Raw genomic sequence first — 14,415 nt, 5'->3', positions numbered from 1 at the left:
TTACTTCTTTCATCTTGAAAAACCCATGCAAGTTGTTCCTTTCGCCTTAAACCATCTTCCAGCCCTCTCTCTCCTCCCGCATACACTTAACATGCGACTTACTCTCCAGATCTCAGATGAGGCTTGTCTAACACATCTCCCTTAAACCCTGTGCATAAATTAGGACTCTTGACAGCAAATGGCAGCAATTAAATTTCATTAAACTGAGGCACTACAAACAAATGGTGTTGTTTGACTGAAATCAACACATTCTGGATTGGGCTAAGAGAAAGTGAGCCTAGGCATGATGAGAATCAGAGATGCAATGAATGACATCATTGGTGTAGAATGTACTCATCTCACAGCAGACAGGAGAGGACGTCTCCTAAATCTGGTGGCCTCACCGACCATGACATAGCTGAGAAACTGAAACAACAGGGTCTTTGGGCATCAAAAAAGATGGTAGCAAACACTTTGGATTAAAACACACACACACACACACACACACACACACACCAAACCAAAAGGCTTTAATTGTATCATGGGAAAACTTTTTCCGATACTAAATCAGAGCCTCTTTACTTTTGGTTTAGGCACAATAATAACACATTTATTTGTCAGGTTTCCCAGACTATCGCAGATTAGACACAGTTTATTTACTTAGTTATTACTGGGGTTAGGAAAAACTGCCAGACCCAGTGACGCCAACTTGGAGGGACAGTTAAATGACAAGTAAGGTAGAGAAGGAAACTTTCAGAAAGCAGAGGGGACTAGGGCCATTTAGTGATAAAGTGCTTACATCCTTCAGTAGGTACTTAGGGCATCAGTGCTTTCTAATGATGCCTAATAGCAAAGTGTAAATCATGTTTATTATACACCAGGCCCTGTTCTAAGCACTTCTTGGAAATTATTTAATCTAGCAAAAACTCTATCAATGAGTGCTACATCATTACCATTTTATTGGTTATTTGAGTTATCTATGTGTTGCTAAAATTTCATGGCAACAAAATTTATTTATTTTCTCACAGTTTCTGTGGATCCAGCAGCTACTTGTGGCTTGATTGGTCCTCGGGCTCAGCATCTCTCGTAAGTCAGTGATCAAGGTGTTGGCCAGGGCTGCTGTGACCTCAAGCTTGATTAGGAAGAATTCACTTTTGAACTAGGTCATGTGGCTTTTGACAGGATTCAGTGTGCTGTGGCTGTAAGACTCAGGGCCCCAGTCCCTTGCCATGTGGGCTCAACTTGCTTCGTCCGAGTTAGTGCATGAGCAAGATGGGAGCTTTTGTTACCTAAAGTTGGAGATGACATCCTATCACTCTTGCTGGATTCTTTTCATTAGAAGCAAGATATGAAGCCTAGCCCACACTTCAGGGGAGTGGGTTGTAGAAGAGCGTAAATACCAGGAGACAGGAAGCCCTGGGAGCCAGGTAGCTGGCTACTGCGTAATTGGAGAAACCAAGGTGCCAAAAGTCATGCACCTGGCCTAAGGCCACATGGTTAATAAATGAGAGAAACTGGAAATGAGACTCAGGACGTGTGTGTGTAAACACCAAGCTACCCTGGGCAATTAAATTTGTATAAGCTCCAGGATGATTTTAATGTGCACTTGAGACTGGGAATGACAAGCCTAGCCCTTCACAAGCTTCAGTGTGTCTACAATTCATTTGTGTTCTGGTTAAAATGCTGATTCTGATTCGGTGGGTTTGGGCTAGGGCCTGAGATTCTAAATTTCTAACAAGTTCTGGGTGATGCTGATGCCCCTGGTCCTTGGACCACACTTTTTGAGTAGGAAGGGCCTGAAGGAATGACTCTGGGCTAAAAGTTGGGCAATTGTTTTCCAACTTGTGATTTATCCTCAAATTGGTGGTAAGTGGACAGTCATTTGATTTTTCTGATTTTTGAAAATTTTATATTCATTTTTCATATATGCATGCATTCATTCATTATTCACATTCCATGTTCAATTCCATTCATCTAATAACAGCCAATACTAATTTTTAAACCATTTGTTTTAACATGCTTATAAAAGTAATAGCAGTTCTTGTCTTCCAGGTTTGATGGAAATGTTACTTCTTATGGAAAGCTTACCCTACCTCCAAAGACTGCCTTCAGACATGCTTACATGAAGTATTTTGTGTCTATTCCATCTTTATATCCCCCAGGGCCTAGTACAATGCCTAATGTGTGGTAAGCATACAAAAAGTATTTGTTAAATGAACAAATGTTTATTGTAGAAAATATTGAAAAGCAAAAAAAAAAAAAAAAAATCAAGTGCCATCCTATTTCACAGACGTAACCTTTGCCAATGGTTCATTTTACTTTCTTTGGTCTTTTTTCCATTCATAAGTATGTGTATCATCCATATCTATATTTGCATTCATATATGTAACTTTTCCTCTCTTTCTTTTGAGTGAAACAGCCAGCATTTACTGACACTGTGCTAAGTCCTTGGGGAGATCCATTGTAATAAGCTTCACTCGTTGCCACTAAGCTCCTTGGAACCTACAGTGTGGGGACAGAGTTGGAGTCATGGCTAACAAGGCATAGCTGTTATGAGACTTGACGTTGTGAGATTTAGCCTGGCATCTTCAATAAGCAGTGGGGAGAGCAGCCGGGCTGAGTGCTGCCAGGAAGGGTGGGACAGACCTTAGGACCTGACCCAGGGGCTGGCTGTACTGAGACCCTCTGACAACCAACACAGTTCTCCACTTGGTAAGAGCAATTCTATTCTGAAATCCCTCATAATAGGGCACATCATCTGGAGTTGAAACACACTACTACTTTTAGTGGGGAAGAAATATTTTCATTGCATGCCCTCAGACTGACCTCTATTCTGCTAAAAAACAAAACAAAAGCAAATAATACAGCACAACCACCAAATCCCATTAAAATGTATGGCATTACTTCATTTGTTAATTTAGCCTGACAAAGCATTGCCCTTCATCAATAACTCTCTATAATATGACTATTTACTTGTTCTCATTAATCTGTTATACAGAGCGTAATTAAGACTTTGCTTTTGAATTAAACTTATGATATCCAATTTTAAACAAATCAATCTTTAGTGCAAACAAATAAAGAAACTCAAACAGAACAGTAGGGGCAAAAGAAATCAATTAAAGCAAAGAATCATACTATACTCTCTGGAGAGGTTACATGTCATTCTTGTGCAAGGGCCATACAGATCTATCTCTGTGTTCTTCCAATCTTAGTCTATATGCTGCTGAAGCAAGCACCACACTCTCTGGAGAGGTTGATATCACCAGGCTTAAGGGACAAGATTGTGTCCTTTATAAATGAGCAGACCCTCAGGATTCTGAGGGGGAAAACTCAGTGAAATGTGTGCTAAGTGTACAATTGCCAAAACAGCCCTGTGGTCACTCTGGACTGTGGCATCAACTGCCTGTGAGGAGAGCAAAGGGCAAGCAGATCTTGAACAGTGTGAAGGTCCAAGTAGCTGAAGGAAGGCTGCTGAATAAAACTCAGCTGATAAGGTGTATCTAATGTCATGTCTGTATAATTATACCCATGTGGTACCAAAGGCTCTCAAATGTAAAAACAACAACAACAACAACAACAACAAAACAAAACTGGGGGAGGAGCTACGCTTTTGCTTTTGATTCAGTTACCTCCAAACCCATTCCTCTACGTGTCCTCCATTTCAGTAAATGGCACCGCCTTCCATCCAGTTACTCAAACTGAAAACCTGGGTGTCATCTTTGTGATAGTTAAGTTTATGTTTCAATCTGACTGGGCTGCAGGATACAACGTTATCTGGCTAAACATTATTTCTGGGTGTTTCTATGAGGGTGTTTATCCAGAAGTGATCAGCATTTGAGTTGGTGTTGACTTGAGTAAAGTAGATGGCTTTCCCCAATGTGGGTGGGCACCATCTCGTCCACTGAAGGCCTGAATATTACAGAAAGTGGAGAAAGGTTGAGTCTGTGCTGTGCCTTGTACTTGAGTGGGACACTGACCTCCTGCTGTCCTCACTCCCGCTTTCCAGGCCTTGAGATTCAGACTGGAATCCACTCACCAGGTCTGCAGCTTTCTGGGCTCCCAACCACACATCCAGCTCTTTGGGCCTCCAGCTCACAGATGGCAGATTGTGGGACCTCTTAGCCTTGAAAACCATGTGAGCCAATGCCTTATAATAACTCTCTTTCTATATATCATTATATCTATAAGTCCATATCTATCTCATTGGTTCTGTTTTTCTGGAGAACCCTAACTCATACAGTCTTGATTCTTCCCTTTCCTTAATCTCCTGCATCCAGTTTATCAACAGGTCCTTATAATTCTGCCTCTAGAATATATCTTGAATGGATCCCCTTCTCTCCGTCTCTGCTGCCACCTGCCCAGTCCAAGCCACCCTCATCTCTCTGAACATCCTGGAGCAATGCTATAGTTTCCCAATTGGTCTCTTTGCTTCTTTTCTTATCCCTTTAAAATCTATTCTCCACAATGCAATGCTGTTTATGAAACACAAATTAGATCACACTGCTCTTCTGTGTAAAACATACCTTAAATTTCCATCAAACTTAGAATAAAATCCACACTCTCACTGTAGCCCCCAGCCACCCTGTGATCTGGCCATGGTTAACTGTTCTGCCACCACCCTCTGCCTGGCTCACCACATTTGGGTGGCTATGTTAGTTAACTAGTGCTGTGTAACCAATTACCCAGGGCTCACATAAATGACAGCAATCAACATTTAATACCTTATACAGTTTCGGTGGATCTGGACCTGAGAAATGTTGTAGCTGGATGGCTTTGGTTCAGGGTGTCTCATGAGGCTGCAGTCATCTGGAATTTTGACTGGAGGACCTGCTTCCAAGGTGGCTGATTCACTTTGCTTTTTTGCAGGAGGCCTCAGGTCCTTGCCATGTGGATCGCTTCATATCATAATGCTGCTTGAGTGATCCAAGAGAGCATAACAGCATCTGCAATGCCCTTCATGATCTAGGCTTGGAAGGTACACTCGTTCAGTTTTGCAACTTTTTATTGGCCATGTAGACCAGCCTAACTCACTGTGTGGGGGAGTTGCATAAAGGCATGAGTATCAGGAGATGAGACTCACTGGGGGCCATCTTGGGGATTGGCTAGCCCTCAGTACTCCTCACACACACCAGACTCTTCACACACCATGACACTGGTTGCTGGTCCCTCTATTCTCTCCCTCCACACTTTCCCCAGCCTAGCTTTTCCCTCATTGTCTACACCTGAGCTCAAGTATCTCTTTCTTGGAGAACTCTTCCCCAACAACCCTATCTGGGGGAGATGCTCTACCTTGTCCCCACACCCCTGGTATTTAGTTCATAGCACTCATGGCAATCTGTAACAGTATTATTTATTTAGGGATTTATATCTCCCTCCTTATCCACTGGATATAAACTCCAGGAATAGCTGGGATTTCTTGTGACCCAAGCCCCTAGCACAATATCTGGCAAATACAAAGAACTCAATAAATATCTGTTGAGTGAATGATTTTTAAAAATTAAGGCTAAGGTATGATGGTTCTTTTTTTCTCTTTGCTTTGATCAGAAGTTTTCTCTTGTAATTAGGAAGGGATCTGGGGATAGGGTTGGAGCAGAAAGGAAACTAGGAAGTCCTGGTTGGAAGCAGAATGAAGGCTGAGAGAAGAGGATACCAGAATATGGCTCCCCGATTCATTCTCACTGCTGCACCCCACAGAGGAAGCACTCAGAGACAGTTGCCTATTACCACAAGCCCTATCCCGCAGCACTAAGGTTTTATTCTGACTCCAGTAGGAGAGTATCTTCATTGGGATTCCAAAGGAGGTAAGAGATTTTCTAATTCTAGCTGTTGCCAGAAAGTAGCAGAATGAGAAGGTGAGACAAGGTCACATTCATCCTGAGTGGCTGGAAGGTAATAATGGGAATGCCTGGGATGTGTGGAGGGGGAGACCCAAGTCCTCCATCCTTTTCCCGTCATTTATCTCTAGAGTATCCCATCTGGGAGCATTCAGAGCCAGGCAGAACAATGTGAGGAAATTTGCACAGAATGTTATCTCTGCACTTTGCCAAATACTTGGTAAGCCCTAGAGGGGGCAGGTCCAGTCTTTGCTCGGACCTGGAGCCCTCTTTGGAAACCGGGGAGGAAAGCTCCTCAGTCGAGCTCAGGAGTGAAGTCCTAAAGCTCCCACACTGTCTGTGCCTGAGGCAGGGGGCCAGTTCAATTTAAAATGTGTTGCTGGGATGTTTCTGATCAGCCTGAAATCACATGGCTTCCTTAAAGGACTGTTTTGGGGCCCCCAGAGGAAGCCTTGTCTCTGTGCATGGTATTAAAGTATAATTTTCAAAAGGTTAAAAAAATCATGACTCTAAAAACAACAAAAAAAGACTCAGGCAAATACAAAAGAAATACATGTCAAAGATTTTATTCAACTCATTAATTAATTAAAGAACCAGTAATATGTTGAAACCTGTCCAAAGAGCATTTGAAAAGCTTGGGATATATGCATACATGTGTGTATAAAATATATGTATGTATTAAATATGTATATATTTATATATGTACGTATGTATATTATATATATGACATAATTATGTTATAACAGTATGTGTTATATAAATACAATTGTTATATAATACATACTATGCTATATATAATTTTGGTATATAATAATATATAATAAATATATAATATATACACATATTTATGTGTATATCCCCAGATTCCCAAATAATAATAAATATATAGAATATCTAATATATGTACATATATATATTTGACATAGCATAATTATATTACACACACACACACACACACACACACATTGCTGGGTTCAAGTCCAGTAGGGCCATACATCGCAATCTATGGGGTATCTGCTTCCTGGCCTTAAATTACTTGCATCTCCACCATTCAAAATTTTACACGTTAACCTGTGCCCTTACAGAGTTGTAAAATAGCCCTGGAAATAGCTATCAGCACTGATCAGCACTGCACTGAAAAAACCCTCAATAATCTCTTTTGTCTATTTCCAGGATTCAGATAATTTTTCTGATAGTAGATTCCAGTGGAAGCTCCCATCTCAGGGTGATTTGATGGCAGTTGAAAGGTGCCCCCAACCAAAAGTTTATCGTGACAGTTGGTCCTTTCTGTGAGTATTTCCAAGTCTGTACTGCATGCAAAAATAGTTAACATTTATTAAGTACCTGCTCTGTACCAAACACATTGCTAAGTACATTGCATGGATAATCTTATATAATCCTCACAGGGAATTAATTATTCTTATCTTTCTATTGCAGATGACAAAATGAAGCTTAGAAAAATTCAGTAATTTACTCAAGGTCACACAGCCATCTAGAAAATGATGGATCCAGGATTTGGAGGCATGCAATCTGACCCTTTGAACTGTAAGACATTGTCCTAGACACTGATAATTATAGAGAGATCAGTTTATACACTGTCCCTGCTCAAAATAATCTTGGAAAGGATAGTTTCCTACCAAGGCAAAGCCTCATTTTACTTACAAATGAGATATTACTGATGTCTTCATCAAGCTTACTGTGAGGATAAATGAAATAATGTGGAAGTAATGTATAGACTACATCAGTGGACAGGCTGATGTTATTGTTAAGGAAGCTGTTATTTTCAGAGTTGTTTTTTTGTGCTTTTGGTTGTGTGGGACATTTCCATGGGGAAGATGGAATTTGGGTTTTTGATGAGCCAGAATCAATGATGAGCTGTTTCTGGTTACCACTGGGACTGGGACTAGGATGGTACAAAATTTAAATTGGGGACGAGAAGTTCAGTAATCAAGATAAAAAGCATTTTAATGGAATGTTTTTTTAAAATAAAAATTAAGGTGGAAAAAGTCCACGATGAACAAAATACAAAAAATTTAAATAAAACCCAAATCAATATTATTGATTTTTCCTTTTGCTTTCGGCTCCAATATGGCTCAGCTTGGCACAGGCTTCTAGCCTATTTCCTGAAGGAATTCACCAAAAGGCAATATGTACTTCCAGTCTTGTTCTGGGGTGCTCTTATATATGCATATTGGGTCCGCTGGATTTTATGTACAGGTAGGGCAGTTAAAAAAAGTTTTTTTCAATTCTTTGAAAAAAATGATACACACAGACAGTTATATCATGAGTATATAGTTCATGGACTTTTCAGAAAGTGAACCTATCCAAGGAACCAGCATCATATAAAGACAAAGAATATACCAGCACTGCAGGGAAACTTCTTCTTCTGCTTGTGATCCTTTCCAGTCATATCTTAAGAACAACTTTCCTTGTGGGAACTCATTGAGTAGTAATTTTTGCCTTGTTGAGATAGAGGCATATCTGACCCAGGAGCACAAATTAGATTCATTCTAATCCTTGGTCCATGACACAGTTTCATTGTTGGCTCATGTGCAAGGCCCTCTTTTGATTAACATAGTAATTTATTTTAAATAATACTACAATCATGGAAAATAGAACACTGATAGTAACTGACAGCCACGTCTATGGGCTTTTTGTCCCTTTGCCTCCCTTCATCAGAAGTAACTACTTTGTAGCCCTACAGTATATGCTATAGGCTATTCCATCTGCTGAATTTCTGTCATTAGACAGTCAAAGCTCTGGCCATTACTGATTGTCTGACCAGGCCTTTGGAAGTCTGTCCTCTCCATTTGGGTTCTCTCAACATCTTGTTCTGTTCTGCTCTTGAATAGAGAAGGCCAAAGAGTAGGATGGCTCAGCCAGACAGGCAATGCTGGGAGAAGCCCAGAGTCAGATCTACCTGGGATGGGCCTAGCAACTGATTAGTGGGAAGGTGAGATTCCAGGATGGCTCTCATAAGATGTGGGGAGGATTTGTCAAGGGAGCCTGGAGGCTGGAGGCTTGGGGGAAAGGATATCCCCCAAGGGATGCTTTAGTAGCTGGAAGTAGGACCTAGTGGGCCATAATCCGAGGGTTAAAGTTTTTTTTTTCTAGTGGAAAAACGCAAGAGCAAGAAGCACCCAGAAATACATGTTAGTGAGGAGTTATCCAGGATAGTACAGGGTGGCCCAGTGCAATATTTGCAGTACAGATCTTGATGTATCATTTCTTTGTATTATGGCAATATGAGTATATGTTTGGTGGTGGGTTCCAATCCTTGCTCTATTATTTGTATGCTGTCAGACAAATTACTTCATTTTTTTTCATACTACTTGCCCTATACGATGTCATAGAATTGAAAAAAAAATGTAAGGCCTTCAGATATTGGGACACACTAACCATGAAATGAATAATAGATAAACAAATTAAGTAAAGGGACAGGATAAAAAATGAATACCCAGAAATTGGTAGCATTTCTATACACTAACAATGAAGTCACAGAAAAAGAAATAAAAACAACAACAACAACAACATTACGACTACACTAGAAAGAATAAAATACCTGGGAATAGACTTAACCAAAGAAGTGAAAGACCTGCACTCTGAAAACTAAAACACTAATGAAAGAAACTGAAGATGACACAAACAAATGGAAAGATATTCCATGCTCATGGATTGGAATAATTAATACTGTCAAAATGTCCATACCCCTCAAAGTGATCTACAGATTCAATGCAATCCCTATCCAAATACTAACAGCATTTTTCACAAAACTAGAACAAATAATACTAAAATCTGTATGAGACCATAGAAGACCCCAAACAGCCAAAACAATCTTGAGAAAGAAGAACAAAACTAGAGGCAACAAAATTCTGGATTTTAAGTTATACTACAAAGCTGTAGTAATCAAAACAGTATGGTACTGGCACAAAAATAGATACATAGATCAATTGAATAGAATAGAGAACCTAGAAATAAACCCACATTTATCTGGTCAATATAAAAAGAAAACCAAAGCAAAATAAACTATATGGACTTAATAAAAATGAAAAGCTTTTGCACAGCAAAGGAAACCATCAATAAAAACAAAAGATGTAGGAAGGGAGGTGGGCGGGGGGATGAGGTGACTGGGTGATGGGCACTGAGGGGGGCACTTGATGGAATGAACACTGGGTGTTATGCTATATGTTGGCAAATTGAACTCCAATAAAAACATACAAAAAAAAAGAAAAAGAAAACAAAAGATGATGTACCAAATGGGGGAAGATATCTGCAAATGCCATATCTAAGAAGGGGTTAATATCCAAAATATATAAATAACTTAAATAACTCAACACTAGAACAAAACAAAACAAAACAAAAAAACTAACAGCACATAATCTGATTTAAAAATGTCAGAGGACCAGAATAGTATTTTTCCAAAGACATCCAGATGGCCAACAGACATGAGAAAACGTGGTCAAACATTGCTCATCGTCAGGAAAATGCAAATCAAAATGAGATATCACTTCACACCTGTCAGAATGGCTAAAATCAAATCACAAGAAACAACAAGTGTTGGCGAGGATGTGGAGAAAAAGGAACCCTTGTTGTTCCTTTGGTGCACCCACTGTGGAAAATAGTAGGGAGTGCTTCAAAAAATTAAAAATACCACAGGATCCAGTAATTCCACTGTTGGGTATTTATTTGCCCAGGAAAAATGAAAACACTAACTTGAAAAGATATATACACCTCTATGTTTATTACAGTATTATTTATAATAGCCAAGATATGGAAGAAACCTAGGTGTCCATTAATAGACAAATGGATAAGGAAAAAAAATGGAACACAATGGAATATTACACAGCCATAAAAAGGATGAGATTTGCACCATTTAAGACAACATGGGCAGACCTAGAAGGTATCATACTAAGTGAAATAAGTCAGACTGAGAAAGACAAATACCATATGATTACACTCATATATGGAATCTAAAAAAACCAATAAACAAAAAGCAGAATCAGAATTATAAATACAAACAAACTGACGGTTACCAGGCAAGGGGCGGAGTTGGGCAAAATGGATGAAGGAGACAGGGAGATACAGATTTCCAGTTATGGAATGAGTAAGTCATGGGAATAAAAAGCAAAGCATAAGGAATACAATCAACCATATAATAGCAGTGTGCGACAGATGGCAGCTACATTTGTGGTGAACATAGTATAATCTGTAAACTTGTCAAATCACTAAGTTGTATACCTGAAACTAATGCAACACTGTGTGTCATCTATACTCAAATAAAAAAAAGAAAGAAATAATGGGCTTATTTTTCATGTTGGTGTCATTATTATTAATAGAGAATGCACTCAGAATCTTGTAGCATGGCAAAGAAAATCATCTGTGATCTGGTTCTGCCAATTTCCCTGGCCTTATCCGCCCCCCCTCTGCCTCGTAGTCTATGATCTAGTAAGGATAGCTGAGACCACCTCCCAGCCCACACGCACAGCTAGCAGGATTTGGGTGCTTTTTGCTTATGCTGCTCCTCCAGCCTAGATTAATTTCCAACCTCAATAGATGCAGTTGATCTTTTTTTTTTTTTTTTTTTTTTTTTTTTTTGCTGGCCGTAGCACCCGCCCACACCCAGTGGCTCTGAGAGCCCATTGCTGTTCTCTTTTCTAGAGACTTGCCCTTGATTAGAGAGTATCCCAGAAGGGAAATGCCTTGAGGGTCATACCCTCCAGCCAGCAGCCTTTGACTAAATGCTACTGGGTTACAAGAGCCCAGCCTCCTGACTTCAAGGAGGGCTACTTTTCACCCTGGTGAGCTGCTCACAATCCAGATCTCCCTGTGGGATCAGGCTGATACTGGACTGATCCACCTCTTTGCTCTTTTTCCCTTGTGCTTTCCAACTTCCTTCAATCCTCTACAGGCTTCTTCTAAAGTCACGATCCTCCATAAATTGCTTGGACATGGATCCCTATCTTAGGCTTTCCTTCTGGAGAATATGACTTGAGACTATTTTTCTTCAATGTTCAGCTCTGTTGGTATCTCCCCAAAAGCGCCCAGCCAAGGTGGTATCAACCACTTCTCTCTGCGCTCCCGAAGCTTCTTGGACATATCTCTATTTTGTCACTCACACGTTACACCAAAATAACTGGCTCATAGGCCTTTTCTCTACCACCGGCCCTTGAGAGTACTTCCAGGCCATGATTCCTTCTTTTTCCACTCTACTCTTGGCCTCTTGACAGGTGATTGTTATCTGAATCACATGTTATAGGGGGATGTTATAGTAGGTGTTAAGGAGATACTTAAATAGAGACCTTGTTTGGATTTGGGGATCATGAATGTTTTTCTGGGAGAAGAAGTATCTAAAAGGTGAATTTTGCCAAAGAACCAGGTACCATCTGAATTAGTCCCCATATTTTCTTATCTATCCTCTCAGGGGCTGGCTGGTTCTAGGTATTTATTGCAGGAGTAGGTTGGCAAAGATGTTTGACAAGTAGGGAGGATGGGGCTTGGGAGTGTCCTCTCTCACGTGGTTGGGTATAAACAACTACAGTGACCATCTGTATTAGTTAGGATTTGAGACAGATGCATAGTAAAGAAAAGACAGTATTTAAAACACAGAAGTTTATTTCTTCTTGTAAAAGAAATCAAGTGGTAGGTAGTCCAGGACTAACATGGTTGTGTCATGGTCACCAGAGATCCAGCGCCTTTTATCTTTCTAACTACCATCTGTCACTGTATGACTTTCAACCTCAAGGTTGTTTCATGGCCTAGGATGGCTGTTGGTATTTTGGCCATTACATGTGTACTTCTACTTGGAAGAAGGAAAGAAAGCAGAAGGGCAGGAGGATATGGGCTCCATCCCAGTCAGCTTCTTTAGTAGACCTTTCTGGAAATCCTATACAACACTTTGACCAATGTTTCTTGGACAGAGGCTTAGCCATATAGGAGGGTGGGTAATCTAACAATTGCAATCTCTTATTTCCCACCTCTGAGGGGAGAATGGACATTTGGAAGGCAACGGGCTGTCTCTTCCATACTGTTCATCCCAGGTTTTCTGGAAGGATTTTATTTGAATATTCTGCCTCATGTTTTCACAAGCCATTGAAATATTCTAGAATATTCTCTATTGCAGTCTGAGTTACACCTTGTAGACTGCCTTTCACAATAAAAACTCTTTATAACTTGACATCTAAAACTTGATCAAATAGATGGTGTAGATGGAAAGATGTTTGGTAAATTTTAAAAAGACTACGGTGTCAAACCAGGTGAAGTCTTTACAATGAATGGCTTAATGGCTATGGGCAGATTTCACTCCTTAGGCATTTCATTCTTTGATATCTGAGCAAATAATACATCTAGGAGATGGGAAGGGACATCTGAAGTTTCGAGGAAGAGGAAGAGACATGAAGGAATGGCAGATCTTTTTGAGATGGTTGAGATGGTGGAAACAAAGAATGCTGTCCCAGAATTAATGATGACCACTGAGGAACTGAGAAATGACTCTGCTTCCACTGCTAGTCGTGTAAATTAGCAAACACCAATAAAAGCTGGCATACATTTTGAGTCTTTCCTCCGAGATCTGGTCGCCACTTGTGTTCCCAGCCCTGGAGTCTCTCCCTTCTTTCGTGGGCTCCATACTTGATCAGCCTTCGTGATTATCTGTCCTCTGCATGCACCTGACTTCTTACCTCTGTGCTCTTGCTTATGCTATTGTAAGAGCAGGTAAGCCTAGTGGTCTCATTTCCACAAATCCACATATAATGAAGCTTATGAGCATGGCTGCTTTAGGTTAGACACTGCATGGCTGCTGTTCAATGGACTCCCCATCACTGACTGGACTCGTTTGGGGACCTCAGTCTACCTAAAGTTGCCTTGGACCTTTCAAAGGTCAAGTGGAGCCTGGCCACTTCCATCTTTTGAGGCACCTGGTTTAAAAAAAAGGAAAGAAATGCCCAAGCATTCATGGAATGAAACTTTTATATAAGTTCACAATGGATGGCAATGGCTCTCTGTATTTCTGTGAATAAACTCAGTTGGAAGTAATATCAAAAATATAAACCTGAGGCCTTTTTGATAATGACATTTGTGCCAAAGGACCTTCTTGTTCCCCTGCGACAGGCTCTCAGGGGAGAGCCTTGACAATGACTTTGCTCTGTGTGACCTGGGTTCTGTGATTTGCTCCTTCTGAGTTATCTCATTCAGTATGGTGCTTATGGGAGGAGATAAAAACTTCTTGTTGTATACCTGTGACCCAGCCTTTCCTCCACTGTCAAGCTAGACTTCCATCAGCCATCTTGTATAGTCCTCATGATTCCCATCTTTTAAAACACGAATCATGGGGTAATATCTCTTGAGTACTTTCTATGCCAAGAGTTTTTTCCTGAATTACCTCATTGAATCCTTTCATCTATTCCTAAGAGGTAAATATTATTGGTCCTAATTCACAGATGAGCAAAGCTGAGGCTCAGAAACTCGTTGATGGGGTGGCAGGGGAGCCTGAACTGGGACCCTGGCATCGTGGCTCTAGCACTTCACCTCTCTCCCTCATTTCTGAGAGAAATCTACTCTGAGTAGTCAATCTTTCCATCCCTAACTCAACTGGCATCTTCTCCAC

General features: G+C 40.4%; 1 non-coding gene across 1 annotated transcript; it reads right to left on the bottom strand.

Moving 5' to 3' along the window:
* Positions 1–3,103: 3,103 nt before the first annotated feature.
* On the bottom strand, positions 3,104–3,215 carry LOC129512280 (U6 spliceosomal RNA). Its single transcript, XR_008665015.1, has one exon. It is a non-coding gene; the product is annotated as a U6 spliceosomal RNA (small nuclear RNA).
* Between the last annotated feature and the right edge of the window lie 11,200 nt (positions 3,216–14,415).

Source organism: Nyctereutes procyonoides, unplaced genomic scaffold (assembly GCF_905146905.1).
Source record: "Nyctereutes procyonoides isolate TBG_1078 unplaced genomic scaffold, NYPRO_anot_genome, whole genome shotgun sequence".
NCBI classification, from domain to species: Eukaryota; Metazoa; Chordata; class Mammalia; order Carnivora; family Canidae; genus Nyctereutes; species Nyctereutes procyonoides.
This window is presented reverse-complemented; position numbering and strand designations above follow the sequence as displayed.